Source organism: Diceros bicornis, chromosome X (assembly GCF_020826845.1).
Source record: "Diceros bicornis minor isolate mBicDic1 chromosome X, mDicBic1.mat.cur, whole genome shotgun sequence".
Classification (NCBI taxonomy): domain Eukaryota; kingdom Metazoa; phylum Chordata; class Mammalia; order Perissodactyla; family Rhinocerotidae; genus Diceros; species Diceros bicornis.
This window is the reverse complement of record NC_080781.1, coordinates 3,302,721-3,320,628: the sequence shown is the minus strand read 5'-3', so window position 1 is coordinate 3,320,628 and position 17,908 is coordinate 3,302,721.

Genomic DNA, 17,908 nt, shown 5'->3' with positions numbered 1-17,908 from the left:
CATTATGCATTAAATCAGCAACAAATTCATTAATAAAAATAATCCCTGGGAATCAGTTATTCTGGAAACGAATTTCACAAGATACGGGGCATGGCGTGATTAATTACCACAACCTGGAGTTTTCTTAACCAACCAAAAAACAAAAGTTAATGGCGTATGTTTGGTCTACTTGCCTCACCAGGCAAGTCTTGAAGTGCTGTATTTAATGGTATGTTCCATTCAGTAAGCTTCTCAATCACTCAGAGAGCAACCCTCAAACACTCAGTTACACAATATCTGAGTGCCGCCTGCCTTCTTTGCATTTGCTGACATATAAACAGAAACTATGACTCCAATTCAGAACTAAAGATAAAGCACTCAGTAACAGAACTCACCTAGGGAAGGCGTGTTGATTTACAAACACAGAGGAACCCTTTGTTTGTCTAGATGTGTTTAGCAGGGTTTCCCAAACCAGAGTAATTTAACCACGTAAATCCTGGAGCCCACAGACCTAATGAGTTGGAGTGTCGATCTTGAACAAGCTCTATCAGCGTATCTGATGCTCACAAAACATGGTCAACTAAGGTGTTACGTATTCAGAGACAATGTCTAAAACTAACCCACCCCACAGCTCATCTATTTTCAGGAACTGTTTCTGGCAACCGCTCCATCCTGAATTACCGGTTTTTTGGAATTCTGTGACTCTTTTCTCAAGAATGTTTCCATGGCAAATGTGTTTATCTTTTCTGTGAACAGGCTGAAATTGATGCATGTCACATTTAAAATCTAAAGATGCGAAATTATGCTGAAAAGGTTTAAAAGTATTTTGAAATTAAAGAACTGTGGAGCTTATTTGGAGTAAAATAGCCATGAGGAAAATGCAGTAGATTTAATACTATCATTTATTGACTATATATATGGATATCATAAATTTTTCACATTTGTTGAATTTGTAGAAGCAAATATTTTGCCCTTATTGTACTTTATTTTGAAGACAAAAACCACAGGTAGATATTTTATTTTTTCAAACATTAAAGTCACCTCAAAAAAAGCTAAGGATAGTGGAAATATTCTAAGCCAAAGAGTTGGTATACTAAATTATATGGGAACTCAGTCATGCCGGTTCATTTGCTGTTGTCTATCCCTACATTTGTGATACAACGGTGGTTTTATGTACTGCCATTTCAAGAGACACCATATATCCCACAAATCCAAAAAAATTTACTATCTGGCCTTTTAGAGAAAAGCAAATGCTGAACATTTTTCTAAGGAGTGAAAGTCAACAGATACATAGAAACCTTTTATTTTCCCCACCCATGGTATCATACTACATCTAGAATGCAGGATTTCTTAGTGATATACTTGCTGTAATTAATTTTCATTAAAAAAAGTGTAGAATTAATTTAACAAGTTACTCATCCTCCTCCATTGCCATGCATTTATTAATAAACTTATTTTTCATACTGTAGTGCATATTTGAAAGTTGCTGAGAGAGTGGATCTTAAAAGTTCTCATCACAAGAAAAAAATTTGTACCTGTTTGATGACGGATTTTAACTAGGCTTATTGTGGTGATAATTTCCCAATATATGCAAATATCAAATCATTATGTTGCACACTTAAATAATACAATGTTATATGTATTAGTAGGGGAGATGAGACACAACTTAGGATGAAGGTCGAGCGGAGGCTTAAAGCAGAGACAGTGGGTTTGGTGAGAAGTATGAGAAATTGGGATACATTCTAAGAATCACTCATTTGGCATCAATCAAGAAAACTATTATTAACACATTTGTGGATTCTCCTGGGATCTTTTTAACATAGTTATTTCTATATGAGTCATGTTGTTTTATATGTGTGTATTCATTTTGTCCATATCAGTATATCCGATTTTCACTGATTCATATTAAAAACACACTATTTTCTACGGTATTATGCATCAGTTGAATGGTTAAACAGTCTTCCATGAGGTCATCATGGCAAAATTTACATACAAAATCCTTTATCATTCAACTTTTAGAGTTTTACCTTGTTTTACATCACTAGCACCTGCTCTCTTCACTGAAGGCATTACAAATAAATCTGTTTCTTAAATTATTTTCCGACATTCACACCAGTTCATCCTGATAGATTGAAAGAATTGGAATGGGTTAAATGTACGAGCAATTTAACCAGGTTTTTGGTACATATTGCAATATTGCTGTTCACAATGGTGTTGGAGAATTCCCATTTCATCTTCAATAAAACAGAAAAAACACGTGACGTTCAAAGAGAAAATGCTGTAGAAAAGTTGCTAGTCACATTGAGCTGGAAAAGAAAATGGTTAACACATTTAGGGGGAAATTCTGTGGATGTGTGAAATGTTTTTGCAAAAATGTTTACCTAGGTTGAGAAACTGGAGAAGAAATAGGTATTAGCCTTTAAAGAAAGCTATACCTTCCCTTAAGCAATGGAAAACCCGTGAATAAATCAGAGTCCTTTATAGCTGTGATTCATTGTCTCTCAATTGTTCTATATTCATTTGTGGTTAATATAGCTCCATTAGTAGACCCTCATTTAAATATAATTTCACACTATATTATCCACAGTTTGTACACGTTCTGTAAACAAACACTTGGTGAGCTAAGAAAGCTCACATTTTAAGAACATTTAGGTTGATTTTTGAAAATTTGAAAATCCCCTTCTTACTTATGACTCTACCAGTGGCACAACGTGGTTTTTTTTAAAAGATTATATTATAAAATGGATAATTTTACATTTTCAAGTGATAGGAATAAAAAAGAGTTAATAATCTACATTATGCTTGAGGATTTTATGGTCTGTTAGTTACTTATCAGGCAACCAAACTAGGGGTGATTCTATTCAGTTTTGAAGGCACTAGATCATTTGTCTCAATATTCACAAATATGAACAAAATGCCTGCCATGATTGTGTACGACCAGAGAAGTAAAAAACACTGGATGATTAGTCTGAGTTCTCCAGAGAAACAGAACCAATAAGATATATCTATATGTATATGCATATCTGTATTGATAGACTATATAGACTTGCCCCTTCACACTATTTCAAAGATGAATTCAGTTGTATTAGTCAAGGATATCTGGAGAAACTGGTCCAATAGGATGGCTTAGATACAGATATAGATATATATATATATTTACTTATTATAAGGAATTGGCTCATGTGGATAGGGGGCTGAGAAGTTCCAAGATCTGTAGTCAACCAGCTGGAGAGCCAGGAGAGCTGATGGTGTAGCTCCTGTTGGAGTCCAAAGGCTGAGAACTGGGAAAGCCAATGGGATAAGTTCCAGTACAATTCTGAGTCCAAAGGCCAGAGAAGACCAGTGTCCCAGCTGGAAGTCAGTCAGACAGAGAGAGAAAATTATCTCTTACTCCGCCTTTTATTCTAGTCAGATGGTCAAAGGATTAGATGAGGCCCACCCACATTGGGCAGGGAAATCTGCTTTACTGTGTCTACAGATTCGAATGCTAATCTATTTCAGAAACACCCTCACAGACACACCAAGAATTGTGTTTTACCAAATATCTGGGCACCCTGTAGCCCAGTCAAGTTGACACATAAAATAAACCATCCCAATAGGTGAAGTATTGAGATATATATATATATATATATATATCAATGTTCATGAATATTTAAATAAGAAAATAATAATGACTTTTTGGTTTTAAAATACACACATAATTGACAAAAGGTGTAAACAAGCTAATTTTGTTAATGTGCCTCCAAATCCTTGCATTTTGTAGGAAGTACTCTGTCAGCAATACAAGTTATTATTATCTATGATAAACGCAAAAGAATAGTTTAAAAATTAAAAAGGTATAACTTTCAAGGTGACAGCAGGGAAAAATAAACCAGTAAATATTAATTGTTTGGAATAGTATTCAATGCTAAAAAGAAATGTCAATGCTAAAAAAGAAATGTCAATGCTAAAAAGAAATGTCAAACCTGTCAAACCCTGAGAAGACATGGAGGAAACTTGCCAGGGGTTGGGGGGAAGAAGGGATGAATAGGCAGAGCACAGAGAAAATTTAAGGCCGGGAAAATACTCTGTATGATGCTATAACGGTGGATATGTGTCATTATACATTTGTCCAAACCCATAGAATGTACAACACCAAGAGTGAACCCTAATGCAAACTATAGACTGGGTGATTATTGCGTGTCAATGTAGGCTCATCAATTGTAATAAATGTCACATTCTGGTGGGGAACGTTGATGGTGGGGGAGGCTGTGCATGTATGTGCAAGGGCAGGAGGTATATGAGAAATTTCTGTACCTTCCTCTCAGTTGTGCTAAAACTACTCTAAAGAAATAAAGCCTTAAAAAAATGTAGGTGAAAATAAAAATATACATTAGTCAAAAATTAATTAATTGTCCCAAAGACATCAAGAAATGAGGGAATGAGGATGATTGAATTGACAAGCCACAAAGAATGCAAATACTAAGATGACAGTTTTAAAACCAATATGTCAATAATTAAATTTAATATAAATGAATTTAACGCTCCACGTAAAAGAAAACAAACGTCAAATTCGGTGGGAAATTGTATTTTCCATAGATGTCCTCAACAATATCTCCCATTCCACATTGTCTTGTACAAAATGGCCTTCTCACACCTTGATCGAGAGGTAGAATCTGATTCTCTCTCCGTGCATCCAGGTGGCGTTTTCAGGATGGAAGTGAAGCTGTGCGTCTGAGTCATAAAAGGCCATAAGGCTTCCATGTGGTCCCTTGGAGTTTTGCCCTGAGCCTCCTTGTGCAAGAAGCCCCCCATGCTGTGGGGAAACCATGCCACATGGAGAGGTCATGTAAAGGAGCTGTGGTTGGCAGTCCTTGTAGGCGGGTCATCTCAGCCCGAGGAGTCAGACATGTGAGCCTCCCAATTATCCTGGACCCAGCTCTCCAGCCACTCTCCCCCACCCAAGCTTCCCAGCTGAGGTCACTACATTGTAGTGCACTGTGCCTTGCTTAAGCTCATTATCCACAGAGCGCGTGCTCATTTGTTATGCAGTCATAATAACTCTAACTCAGGGGATTAACCCTCGCATATGCTGCTCACTCAAGGCATTCCAGAAATACAAGCTGATTGCAAGTTGCAGAATGAAAAATAGCACATATTTCCAACACTAAATAATATGGCTGGTGTAGTCGTATTAATAGCTGTCAAAGCAGACTTTAAGAAAGAAATGAAAGGATTACAATAAAGGAATTTTGTAATGATAAAATATTCAAATTGTCTGAAATTTGTACCAGTTCTCAAACTGTAAGCACATGAACAGGACACAACTACTAACCATACAGGACAAGATTAGTAATGGTTTAGAACATGGGTGTAAAAATGTTTCTTTATGTCTCGGCTTTCAGTTCTTTTGGATGTATACTCAGAAGTAGAATTTCTGGATCCTATGGTAATTCTATGTTTAACTTTTTGAGGAATCTCCGTAATGTCTTCCACAGCAGCTGAACCATTTTACATTCCCACCAACACAAGGGTTCCAATTTCTCCACATCTTCACCAGCACTTGTTTTCCTGTTTTGTTTTTTTTTTAATAATAGCCATCCTAATGAATGTGAAGATGCATGTCTTTGTGATTTTGATTTGTGTTTTCCTAGTGATTAGTGATGTTGAGCATCTTTTTATGTGCTTATTTGCTATTTGTGTATCTTCTTTGGAGAAATGTCTATAGAAACTAATTGATTACATATTACATTATGTATGTATATATGTATACTATACGTATTAATATATTACAATATAATCATTATTTTATCACATATTACATTAGATATAATTATTGTTGTTATTAAATAATGAATGAAATGATAAATTAATTGATTAATGACACTATCAAATATCATTATATGCTCAATAGAACAACATTAAAAAAAGATAGACAATTCCAAGTGTGGATTTGGATGTGTAATCTCTGTAATTCTTACATACTGCTGCGGAGAATACAAATTTCCATAAGCAGCCTGGAAATCTGGTTTGGTGGTACCTCCTAAATTGAATTTGCACGTACATCATGATCCATTCATTCCGCTCCTGGGTCTATACACCACAGACCATTGTGAACCTCTGCTCTCAGTAGCAGTATATGTATACTTATGGCATCATCTTAATAGCCAAAACAATGTACCCAGCCCAAATGTCAGTCAATATTTGAATCTGAAATGCACTGAGTTTCTCTAAAGCACGGAAGTCAATGGATCACATCCAGAGGGCACAATACGGTTGTGCCACATTAGCGTAAAGATGAGTGCAATAAGCCAAACACAAAATAATGCATTCTTCTGATTTATTTATATAAATATCAAATATAGCACAACATATCTTTGGCGGTAGAATATAGACATTCTCCAGAGGAAGGGGCAACAATTGTAGAGAGTGGGCATGTCTTCTAGCACACCTGAAATATTCTATTCTAATTTAATTGGTGGTACGGGGGGTGTTCACTATGAAATAATTCCTTGAGCCAAACGATTTTTCTTTGTACTTTTTACTGCATAGGTTATACTTCAATAAAAAAAGTTTCAGGAAGTAGTGTAGATAATATTATCCTTTGTCTAATTCTATATCTCACACATATTTTCATACATGTATGTGCATATATACATATCCATTTGTATATACACATACATATACATAAGCTTATATAAACATCTTTAAATATGTGCAAATAGATATCCCCAATGGACCCAGAACTGCATCCTATATATTTTAAATTAATATAATACATGCATTTATGAAACATATCCTACTATACTATTTGCGTTGGTATTAATTTATTATTACTTTTGGGGCTCATCTTTTTAAAATGGTGGGATTATGAGGATCTTCCTTTCTTCTCTAATCTCATCTTTATGATGTGGTTTCTACCATAATCATGAAAGACTTCAACAATTTCTATTGCTCTAGGAACATAATAACTGGCCTTAGAAAAAACAGTTTCTCTCTCACAATACTCAACCATAGAGACATTTAGTGTTTTAATTTTCATAAATATAAATTAGCTTCAAAATCATTTAAGAATTACTTCCATGAAAATCACACTTTTCCATTTTTTAAATATTTTTCTGTTATTCCTCTGCTCATATTTTTTCCATATCTCATGTGATTAAAAAATGCTTGGATTAAAATATGAATCGCTTGTCTTATATTACTGAATGAAGGGAGAGTTTGGGGGAAAAAATTGGAAAGGCCATGTGTTCTTTCTAATTGGGAGTTCATTTGAGACGTACATGGACATATGTGTAATTTAGACTAACCTTGTAATACTTAATCATTTTTCTTACGGCCAGTTTCTTTACCATCAAAAATTGGTACTCCAGGGTGCACCTGGCAGATGGTGAGTCCATATGCCGTGTATTAAAAATGAGCTCTCAGAACCATTGTTTTTAAATATGAGATACTTTCTGGTGTGTTTTTAACTTTTTGTGGTCGTAGTCAAAGATATGACAAAGCTCGCAGCACAATAGAGTCAGCAATAAAAAGTCTATCTTCCCAGCCATCTTGAGATCTCACCTGAAATTCTTAGGACACATCTAAAAGTGCCCAGGCACTTTTACTGTGTTTGAGAGAATCATTTTATCTCATGCATATGTCATGAGGCATGAGCTTTAGAATCTGGAGAAATAGCTGGGAATGAGTGAATCTCTGGCTGACTCCTGATGGCAAAAGGATCCTGCGTGTGGCTGGCCCTGTTGTTCTTACGGAGAAGGAGAGATTTAAATGCAAAAGTGGACTCTGCCATCTCATACCTTAAGTACCAGACATTAAGAAAAAAAACTCATCTCTCTGCTTATACGTTCAATTAACAAATAATTCTGTCTACTCTCTTCCTGGCATTGTATAAATAAGGATACAAATCCTGCTCTTAAGGAGTTGTTTTATTCATTTGCTTTATTCCATGTTTCTTCTACTCATTCACTCTACTTCAGTAGATTTTGCACAAGTTCCCTTGACCTCTACATTAGTAAATCTAATGAAAATTCCCAGTCCTTCTCGTTCTCTTGGTCAAAATTTCTCACTATTGCCCACATCTAGTGACTGGAAACAACCACTTTCTTTGTCCTCAAAGATACAACCCTCTCCTGAGTTTTCTCTGGTCTCTCTGATCTCCACTTCCCCATCTGTTTTGAAGTCCCATCTTGCTCTGCCGTCCTTCGGGTATTACCTTCCAGGACCATACAGGATCCTAGGACTACTTCTTTGGGTATCTACTTAGTGGTTCTGTTGTCTTGGTCTTCACTGGAAAGCACCCACTGCCACCACTGAAAGGTGTGGAGGACTTTGACCTCTCCCTGGGATGTTCCTTCACATATCTTTACCAAATTCATTCCTCTCATCCTTCAGCTCACAGATGAAGCATGAACCTCTCCTGACTGGCTATACATGGTCAATCCTTTCATCCCACGGTTCTCACGCAGAATATTTTACCTTTCCTTCAAATCATTGTCATGGTGGTAATTGTTTGCCTATTTATTGATTGACCAGTGTCTGCACATTACTAGACTATGAGCTTCATGAGGGCAAGAGAATGTGTCTATTGTGCTCACCTTTTATCTCTTACAACATTGCCCCCCAGGCCCACGGGCATGGCTTTCTAAATGATTTGCTGATGTATTTCCTCTTTCACAGAACCTTACACGAGAAATCATTTGCTTCATTAATTAGTTTTTATATTTGAAGTTGGGAATCATAATGGAGCAAAACCTATACACAAAACCAGTGAATAAAGCATTATGGTGCTGTGTATGATGCAGGCATAGTTTATAAATGGGCCACAGATGACGGAACACCATGTGGGTTTTCCACACCAAGCAATTCTCCAGTTCTCTGTGGACACCAAGTGAGGTCTTCCAATTTAATTCAATTCAGACACTATCTCCCCGGGGTTAGTGCAGACCCCATAGGTTAAGAGCTCAGTCCCACAAGACTACCCCCACTTCAGATGCCAATCGCAAGTAGTGGGTCCCCAGGTGACCCACAACTTCTGTCCAATTGGGCTACACATCGGGGTTTCCCAAGACACCCTCCTTAGCTTCGATAACTTGGTATAAGGGCTCAAAGAACTCAGGGAACCACTTTGCTTATTACTGGTTTATTACAAAAGATATCATAAAGGATACAAATTAACAGCGAGATGAGCGAGGTCTGGAAGGGTCCTGAGCACAGGAGCTTCTGTCCCCATGGAGTTTGGGGCACACCACTCTCCCAGCACGTGGTTGTGTTCACCATCCCAGAAGCTCTATGAACACTTTCGTTTAGGTTATATGTGGAGGTTGCATTACATAGGCATGATTGATTGGCCATTTGTGATTAACTCAACCTCCAGCTTCTCCTCTCTCCCCAGAGGTCAAGGTAGGGGGGTGAGGCTGAAAGTTCCAACCTTCTAATCACATGGTTGTATCCTCTGGCAACCAGCCCCGATCCTGAAGCTATCCAGGGGCCCACCAAGAGTTATCTCACTGGCACAGACTCAGGAATGTTTGAAAGGGACCTATTATGAATAACAAAAGAAGCTCCCTCCACCTCTATCACTCAGGAAATTTCAAAGGTTTTAGGAGCTCTGTGCCAGGAACCAGAGACAAAGACCAAATACGCATTTCTTATTATACCATAGTATCATCCATCGCCAGTTCTACCTGTGATGAGAAAGGTCAAGAACACGTGATTGCTGGATCATATCATAAGAGTATGTTTAGTTTTGTAAGAAACCGCCAAAGTATCTTGCAAAGTGGCTGTACCATCTTGCATTCCCACCAGCGATGAATGAGAGTTCTTGGTGTCCCACATTCTTGTACAGAAAAAAGTGGCATTTATTTATAGAAGAATTATTTAGGCAAGGTCCTGTAAAATATTCTACCAACAAATAAGAGATCAGTATGGATAGAACCAGGACAAGCCTACTTGGTCTTTTCTTCAACGTCGTTCATTTGTCATCAGCGTTCATGGGTGGCCCGCCTAGTAACCAGTTTTGATCACTTGCACTCAGACTCTGAGATACATAACTCTTTCCGGTTCTTGCTCCCTCTAAATGCCACTTAGTCATGTGTCCTAACTCAGTCACTGGGGCAGTCATTGAGCCCCCGAAACCCAACACAGCTAGCACTTCCTCATGGGTCAAGTGATGTTAAAAACATTGACTGCCCAAGTCACGTGGCCACTATTTATGAACTTACATCTTGGGAATTTCACTTTGTAATTTTATTATTTTCCATACATAATAAAAATTATAAACAGATACAATTTCAGAGTTTATTAAGATATGACATTTGAAAATATCACATTTTTATATTATTGTCCATGACTAGATTTACATTGTTTAGGTATTATCTTCAAAAATGAAATGGCCTATAATTCCAGCAAATTGGATAGCAGGGGGCTTGCTAAATCATCTGAGGTTTAACTTTTTATTCAATTTAAAATCGTTATTGCTGTTGAAGTGATGGTGGTTAGAACAAGTTCAAACAGCTTTGATTCATGGGGGTATAGGAACATCTGAGGGGAAAAAAAGTTTTATCATATATTTTTTTTGCTGGGTTTCCCTTTACCTTCCTTAAACGTTATTGAAGGCTTATATCTGTGTATTCTATTGCTGTGTCATTTATAATATAGTTTTAACAACTGGGGAAAAGGTTAACCTTAAAGTGATAAAAATGCATATTATAGATATGAGTAGCAAAATATTTATAGATAGGAGAAATTGGTCCTAAAGTATTACCTAGGTAAAATTGAAACAAATGTAACATCCACAGACATATACATTACTACCTGAAAATAGGACAGACTGGAAATTGGTGAATCAATCATTTTTTTATAATTCCAAGCAATAGGTTTACATTTTTATTAAAATTTTTTAAAAAATTAAATCAAAATACTTTTGGAATTGTGATGATCTGTCATCTGTTTAATTATTTGGGAAACTAAAAGAGGTACATTAATTTCTTAACCTAATTGTTAAAGAAATACTTCACAGCTTTTTTGACCAGCTGGATAACAATATCTAGATGACTAGCTTGTTAAACAAAAGCAGTTTTTAAAATTTTATTTACTGAGGTTGAAACTATTGGAATAATGTGATCAATATTTCCTTTAGTTTCTGTGGTTTATGAGCTAATATTGATCACTATCGATTTCATAATTTTGTATAAACTTTTAACTTTCTCATAATTCATTTCAGCTTTGCCATTTTCTGTTTGGTGATGTTTTGACTTACTTCCTCCAGTATTGGAATGGTGTTCTAGTTTAGATATAAGTATTTGCACATAGTTCATAAGACATAACTGAAGCATTTAGTTTTTCCATTTATTTGGTCTTGTAATAGTACAAAAAATATAATGGACAGCATTTTTGTCCCACTGCTATTTCTCAGCACAGTGTACATTGTTTTTTGAGTGCAATAGAATGTTCCTTCAAATCGAGTAAGAGGAAGATTTTTCTTACAATTTCACAAGCTGAGTCTTGTGAAGAAAATGAATTGGTTTGGTTGAAAGGAATGATGACTTATAGTCCAAAAAGAATCAAACTGAAAATGACTGACTGTTTTCTGGAACAAATAAAAAATACACAATATATATTTTAGTGTCGTGGAATTTCTTTACCTGCAAGAATTTTGTACATCATCATTTTTTCTCTCTAAGCAATGAAAGAATAAAATAAATCTATGTTTTCAAGTATTTAAGCTTTGCATGTCAACAATAAACATTAATTACTTGTTGGAAAGTCTGCTAAAGTTTTCTCTTTTTTTGATCGAAGCTTTTGCACACGTTTGTTTTTTAGAATTTACATAGTGAAAGAGTTGGCAAAATAGGGAAGGTTTTTTAGTGAGCTATTTCTCTTTTAGACTAAGTAATTTTTATATGAACAAAGTAAAGATCGTGTAAACTTACCTTGCTTTAAACTAAATTCCAGTTGAAGAGATGTATCTATAAAGTCATTTTCATAAAATAGAATGAAGAGAAGCATAGTTGAAAATACAAACAAGAACGCAGAAGCAAAAATAAGAAATTCTTCCAGCACAGGCACCAAAAAGTTCATATTGAACTGGAAGACCTGGTGACTTTTAAGTTTCTCACGCTCATGTGCAAACAGAATTGTGTGGAAGAAGAGTTACTGTGTTGAGTGGTGTGAGGGTCAGCCTTAGGTGTCCACATGGCTGGGCTAGACTAGCCCCTTACCCAACTAAACACTAATGTAGGTGTTACTGTGATGTTCTTTTGCATGTGTGATTAACATCTACAATCAATTGGTCAACTTTAAGTCAAGTCAATTATGAATGAGTGGGGCTCATTCAACCAGTTGAAAAGGCTTTAAAGCAAAAACTGATGTTTCTCTGAGAAAGAAGAAATTCTGCCTCAAGACTATAGCATCAACCATCGCCCAAGAGCTTCCAGCCTGCCATCCTGTCCTATACATTTCAGACTTGCCAGCCTCCACAAATCGCATCAGCCAATTCCTTGAAATTTGAGAGAGAGAAAGGGAGAGAGAGGAAGAAAGGGAGAGAGAGAGAGGATAGATAATAGGTGGGTGGGTAGATACATAGATGATAGATAGATATAGATGATAGATAGATAGATAGATAGATAGATAGATAGATAGATAGGTAGATAGATAGGTAGATAGATAGATAAATAGGTAATAGATAGGTAGATAGATAGATAAATAGGTAATAGATAGATGATACATAGATCAAGAAATAAATGAATAGATAGATTGATAGATAGATAGATATAGATAGATGGTAGAGATCTAAATAGATAGATGATAGATAGATAGATACATAGATAGATAGATACATAGATAGATAGATAGATACATAGAAAGATGTAGATAAATGATAAATAGCCAAAGACGATAGAGAGAGAGATATATGGATACATAGATACAGATAGATGGATGGATAGACAGATTTAGATAATAAATACACAGATGTATCGTACTGGTTCTGTTTCTCTGGAGAATCCTGATTGATAAAGATGAGAATAATCAATGCTGATTATCCCAATGAAATAGGCTGCAGCTACGTTTGGGAATCCAAGCTGTCTTTTGCAGTAACACCTAATATTGCCACATCTAGTGGAAAAGTAAGTGGGTGATTAAAACCACCTGACACGGGCAGAGCCACCAGAGGTTTGATCCCTCAGCAATGCCTCATCGGCTCACCCCAACAATTGAAGACCCTGAGGACAAGCTGAGGGCATGGGGGCATGGCATGAATGGTGGAGGGAAGCTATGGTAAACATCAGGACTGGAGTTGATACCCAGGTGTTCTTTCTCTGATCCGTTATGTGTGTGAGTGTGTGTGTGTGTGTGTGTATGTGTGTGTAGTCAACTTTCACCTTATCACTTGAGTTGTCATCCATTAAAATGGGGTTAAGAAGAGGGAAGGAGGACCCAAGCTATCATGGGTGCAGAACCTGATGAATGCTGGGGCTCCCTGTTTAAGGAGAGGTGAGGACATTTTGTGTTCAAGCTTATCAGTTCCTTTCTCCAATTGGACCACAGAGGCAGGAAAGTTCAACATTACATCTGCCTGCATTCTTTCCAGCTATGGTTCTGGGTTAAAAATACATGCCTCCAGTTTTTTTGCATTCCTTCAACACCTGGAGAGAGAAGCACGGTTAAGACCCTCCCTGAACATCTTCTGTCTGTCTCTGCTGGCATGCAAGTTGGAAGCAGTTGTGTCTGCCAGAATAAGAGTGCCAGGGTCAGGCCCCAGCTCAGTGGCTGTAGAGAAGGCACCACTGGTGGTCTTTCTCATGTCCAGGAACCCCAAGCCCAGAGGTTTGAGTGGTGACCTCTGGTGCCTCATTCCTCCAGTCCTTCCAAAACTAGGCACCAAATTCCCTGCGTTAAATTTTGTGCCGCGGGCTGGCCCCGTGGCTTAGCGGTTAAGTGAGCGCGCTCCGCTGCTGGCGGCCCGGGTTCGGAACCCCGGGCGCACACCGCCGCACCGCTTCTCTGGCCATGCTGAGGCTGCGTCCCATATACAGCAATTAGAAGGATGTGCAGCTATGACATACAACTATCTACTGGGGTTTTGGGGGAAAAAAATAAATAAAATAAAAATTAAAAAAAAAGGAAAAAAGAAAAAAATCTTGTGCCGCTGCAAACACCTGGAGATGGATTCTATTTCTTCACTATACCTTAGCAGATGGAATTTACTTTCCACTCAGTGATATTTAATCCCTAGTGTTTTCTTAAAAAATAGTTCTACTTCAATATTGAATCTAAATTGTCACACTCCTATAACATATTGATTTGATGTTAGCTCTATTAATTTATATATGTACATATACACACAGACACATATTATATATACATATGTGTGTATACACATATATGTACGTGTGTATATATAATTCAATGGTGGATAATAATACACAACACAAATTTCATGGGTTTTTAAAAATTACAGCCTATCTTTGTTTCCATGTTTCTTCTGAGCACTACATTACAATTGAGATATTTAGAAAACCTATCCTTTCCTCAGAAGTAGGAGATTGGCTTATTCACTCAGGAACAAGTGAAAAAATTAGTATATATTTCAGAGAGGATGAGTCACATCTGAATGTTAAAATACAGAAGAAAATTTGGTGGGCCAGAGATGGGGAGTGGTGACAAATACAAGGGTTTACATGCAGTAGAAGAATGACATTTCTCTGCTTGGCTACAAAAATGCAGATTCAAGGACAAAGAAAGAATATTGACCTCTGCAGAATTTCTTAAAGAAGATCCTTTTCCTGCAGGAGGGGTCTGGGTATAATCAGGTGGAAGACAGCAATGTCTCAGAGCTGTTATGAACACAATCTCTCCCTCCTTTAGGAGTGCAGAGTTCTAATATGGAGCATATATTACGATCATTACCACTCATTTCTCTTGGCTTTTAAAATGCTATCCAGCTCTATCTGCTATTTTTGTGGGGAAAAAAAAATCAAAATACTCCCTAAAGTGGTGTAACCTTCCATTGCCTATTTCTGGCTGAATTTTCATTTCCTCCTGGTGATTCCCAGTGATGATTATATTTTGGAGGTTTATAAGACATTATTTTATTTGAAAACCGTAGTTTTATGGCAAACATCGTCCTTGGTGTTTGGACTTTTACAGCAATTGGATCAGGGGTTCTCCAAATCTCAAAGAAACACTGTTTATTTTCAGTGTTTCCATTACAGGTTTCCAACAAATGAGCGCTCGGAGTGGTGATTAAAAAGTCTGGCCCCTTGCCTCTCCTCGTAATACCTTGAAGTGCTAACACTTCTTCCGAGCTCCCTGAGGCACCGGCTAAAACCTCTGCTACAATGCAATCATATTTCCCTTTCTCTCTCTGCCCAAACCTGCCTGTAGCACTCGTTGACAAGTGTCCATCTTGTGAGCCCTTCCTGACAAACCTCCTGCACGCCAACCTCCATCCCAGCATCTGTTTCCAAGGAACCTGTTCTAAGACACTACCAAGAGGTTTCCTTCTAAAGTCAGATTAATGAGGGAAGATGGTGTACCGCGTTGAATATTGTCATCCTCCCCCAAAATCCATGTGAACGTGGAACCTCGGCCCAGGACCTTATTTGGAAATGGGGTCCTAATCAACTTAAGATGTGGGTGGACTCCAATCCAATGACTAGTGTCCTTATATGCAGAGGGAAATTTGGACACAGAGTGAAGACAACGTGAAACACAGAGAAGACGGCCATGTGACAGTGGAGGCAGAGATTAGAGTGACGTGTCTACAAGCCAAGAGACACCAAGGATTGCCAGCAGCCCGCAAGGCTGGGAGAGAGGCAAGGAAGGACTCTCTCTCAGAGCCAGAAGGAATCAATCCTGCTGACACCTTGGTTTCAGACTTCCAGCCAAGGAAACTGTGAGAGAATAAATTTCTGTTGCTTAACCACCATGTTTGTTGGGTTTTTTCCTCCTTCTGTGACATGTATAGTTTTTAAAGCATATTCATATGATTGAGCTACATTTTCATAGTCTTCTGAGAAGAGCAAGAGAGAATTTATGAGAGAAAGGCACAATATAATCAAGGGCAGAGGCTTATTCTAATGGACTTCCACGTGGAGCTGTGTCTATACTGCCCAGCACACCTACCCTCCAAACCCCCAAAACATTAATCTCTAAGGCACACAACACTCTGATTACTGTTGGCCTAGCCTTGTGACCGATTTTGCCTAAATAGCCACCATTTCAGCCCCGCCCTTGGCAAGATTTTGAAACACCTCTGCTGTTATATTGAAAGTAAACTGGGAAAAAGGAGCAACTTCATGGAGATATGCTTAAAACAAGTTAAGAATTAATTGAGATCATAAGGTCACATTTCACGTATCTTCGGATCTTCTGATCCGGTATCTTCGGATGTGCATGTGGTCATTGTAGTTGTCATAACCTTCAAAAAATACTGAAATGTATACAATTTTGAAATATTGACATATGGAAACATTGCTTTCAAAATATTTCAATATTTTGAGATATTGTGATGAACAATTCTGCTGAAAGTCTGGTATGGTGTTTCCTAAAGTGTGTCCTAAGTATTCTAAGCGTGAAACTCGAGGGAAAACTGGACCGGTGAATTTTAACGCATTTTTGTAGCCATGGGTGCATACTGCTCCCAGGGAATGGGGGCTTTTCTTATTTCTTCTTTTTTTTCCTTTAAAAATAACATGCTTTACCACACTTAGTAAGGCCTCAATAAGTTAATTCATATGTTCAATAAATATGTATTTCAAGTTATCCTTACTGAATGAAAATAAGCTCTCTTCCCTCCACACCTGTGCAATCATCAGCCTCGCCCTCAAATACCTCCATAGTTTATTCTAGTACATTGCATCACACATTTTCCTTTACTCTGCCCCTAAATAAACCTTTCTTCTCCGATCAGGTATATCTAGTCCCTCTCTATACTCTATCAGATGACATCTTCTTCCTCTGAGATATCTTTAACACGCATTTGACATTGATCATAGAGCATTTTCTTATCTTTCCTTGCATATTTGTCTTGTCACTCCATAGAGACAACACTCTTGAGGATCAAGGACCGGGGGTAACATTTATGTACTTCATGGCTGTGTGCAGATAGACCTTCTGTGTTATCTACTGGGGGGATATGTTTGCAGTAAACATTCTTCAGTATTGTGGATGACATTGCCAGTAAATATTTAGTATCAAAAAATATATACTTTAAAATCCACCAAATTAGATTCATCTAAAAATAGAATTATAATTACAATATTTAAGATGCATCTGAAGGAAATATGTCTAGATACTTTTAATATTTGAACAATGTGTTTTTATTATAGTGCGTGCATTGATTGTTCTTTTGAAATGGATAAACACAAAGTAATAACACCACATTGCATGATTTGCTGTTTCTAAATAATTATGTTATTCCATTGGCAATCAATTTAAAAAAAGATGGGTAGATAAGTTGAGATCTTAATAAGCCCTTGAAAATGGCTCAGCAATAAAACATTAGAAAATACGAGGAGAAAGGCACCATGAATTAAAAATTCAATATCCCATCTTCTTTCTTTCTAGACCTCAGTTGATATGCTAGCACCAATTTCTGCAATGTGAAAGAATCCATCAGTAAAAAGAATCCTGAGTCAAATGGTATATTTACTGGGTTCATTGGAACAAATGTGCCATTTAACTGAATTTCAAGTATTCTAGGCGCAAAATGAACAAAGAATCACTCTGATTTTCCCCCCACATTTGGTTCAATGTATTGCTAATCAAGATCCATTATTCAGCTCTCAATTTAAACGATTATCCACACACTCTGACTGTTCTTATTTAAGAATAATCATGCCTGATTTATATGTAAGGAGAAATAGATTGTTCCAGTGGAATTGTCAATGCCTGAATTTTAACTCAACAGTATAAAGGATAGAACGTGGGGAAATGCCCAGAA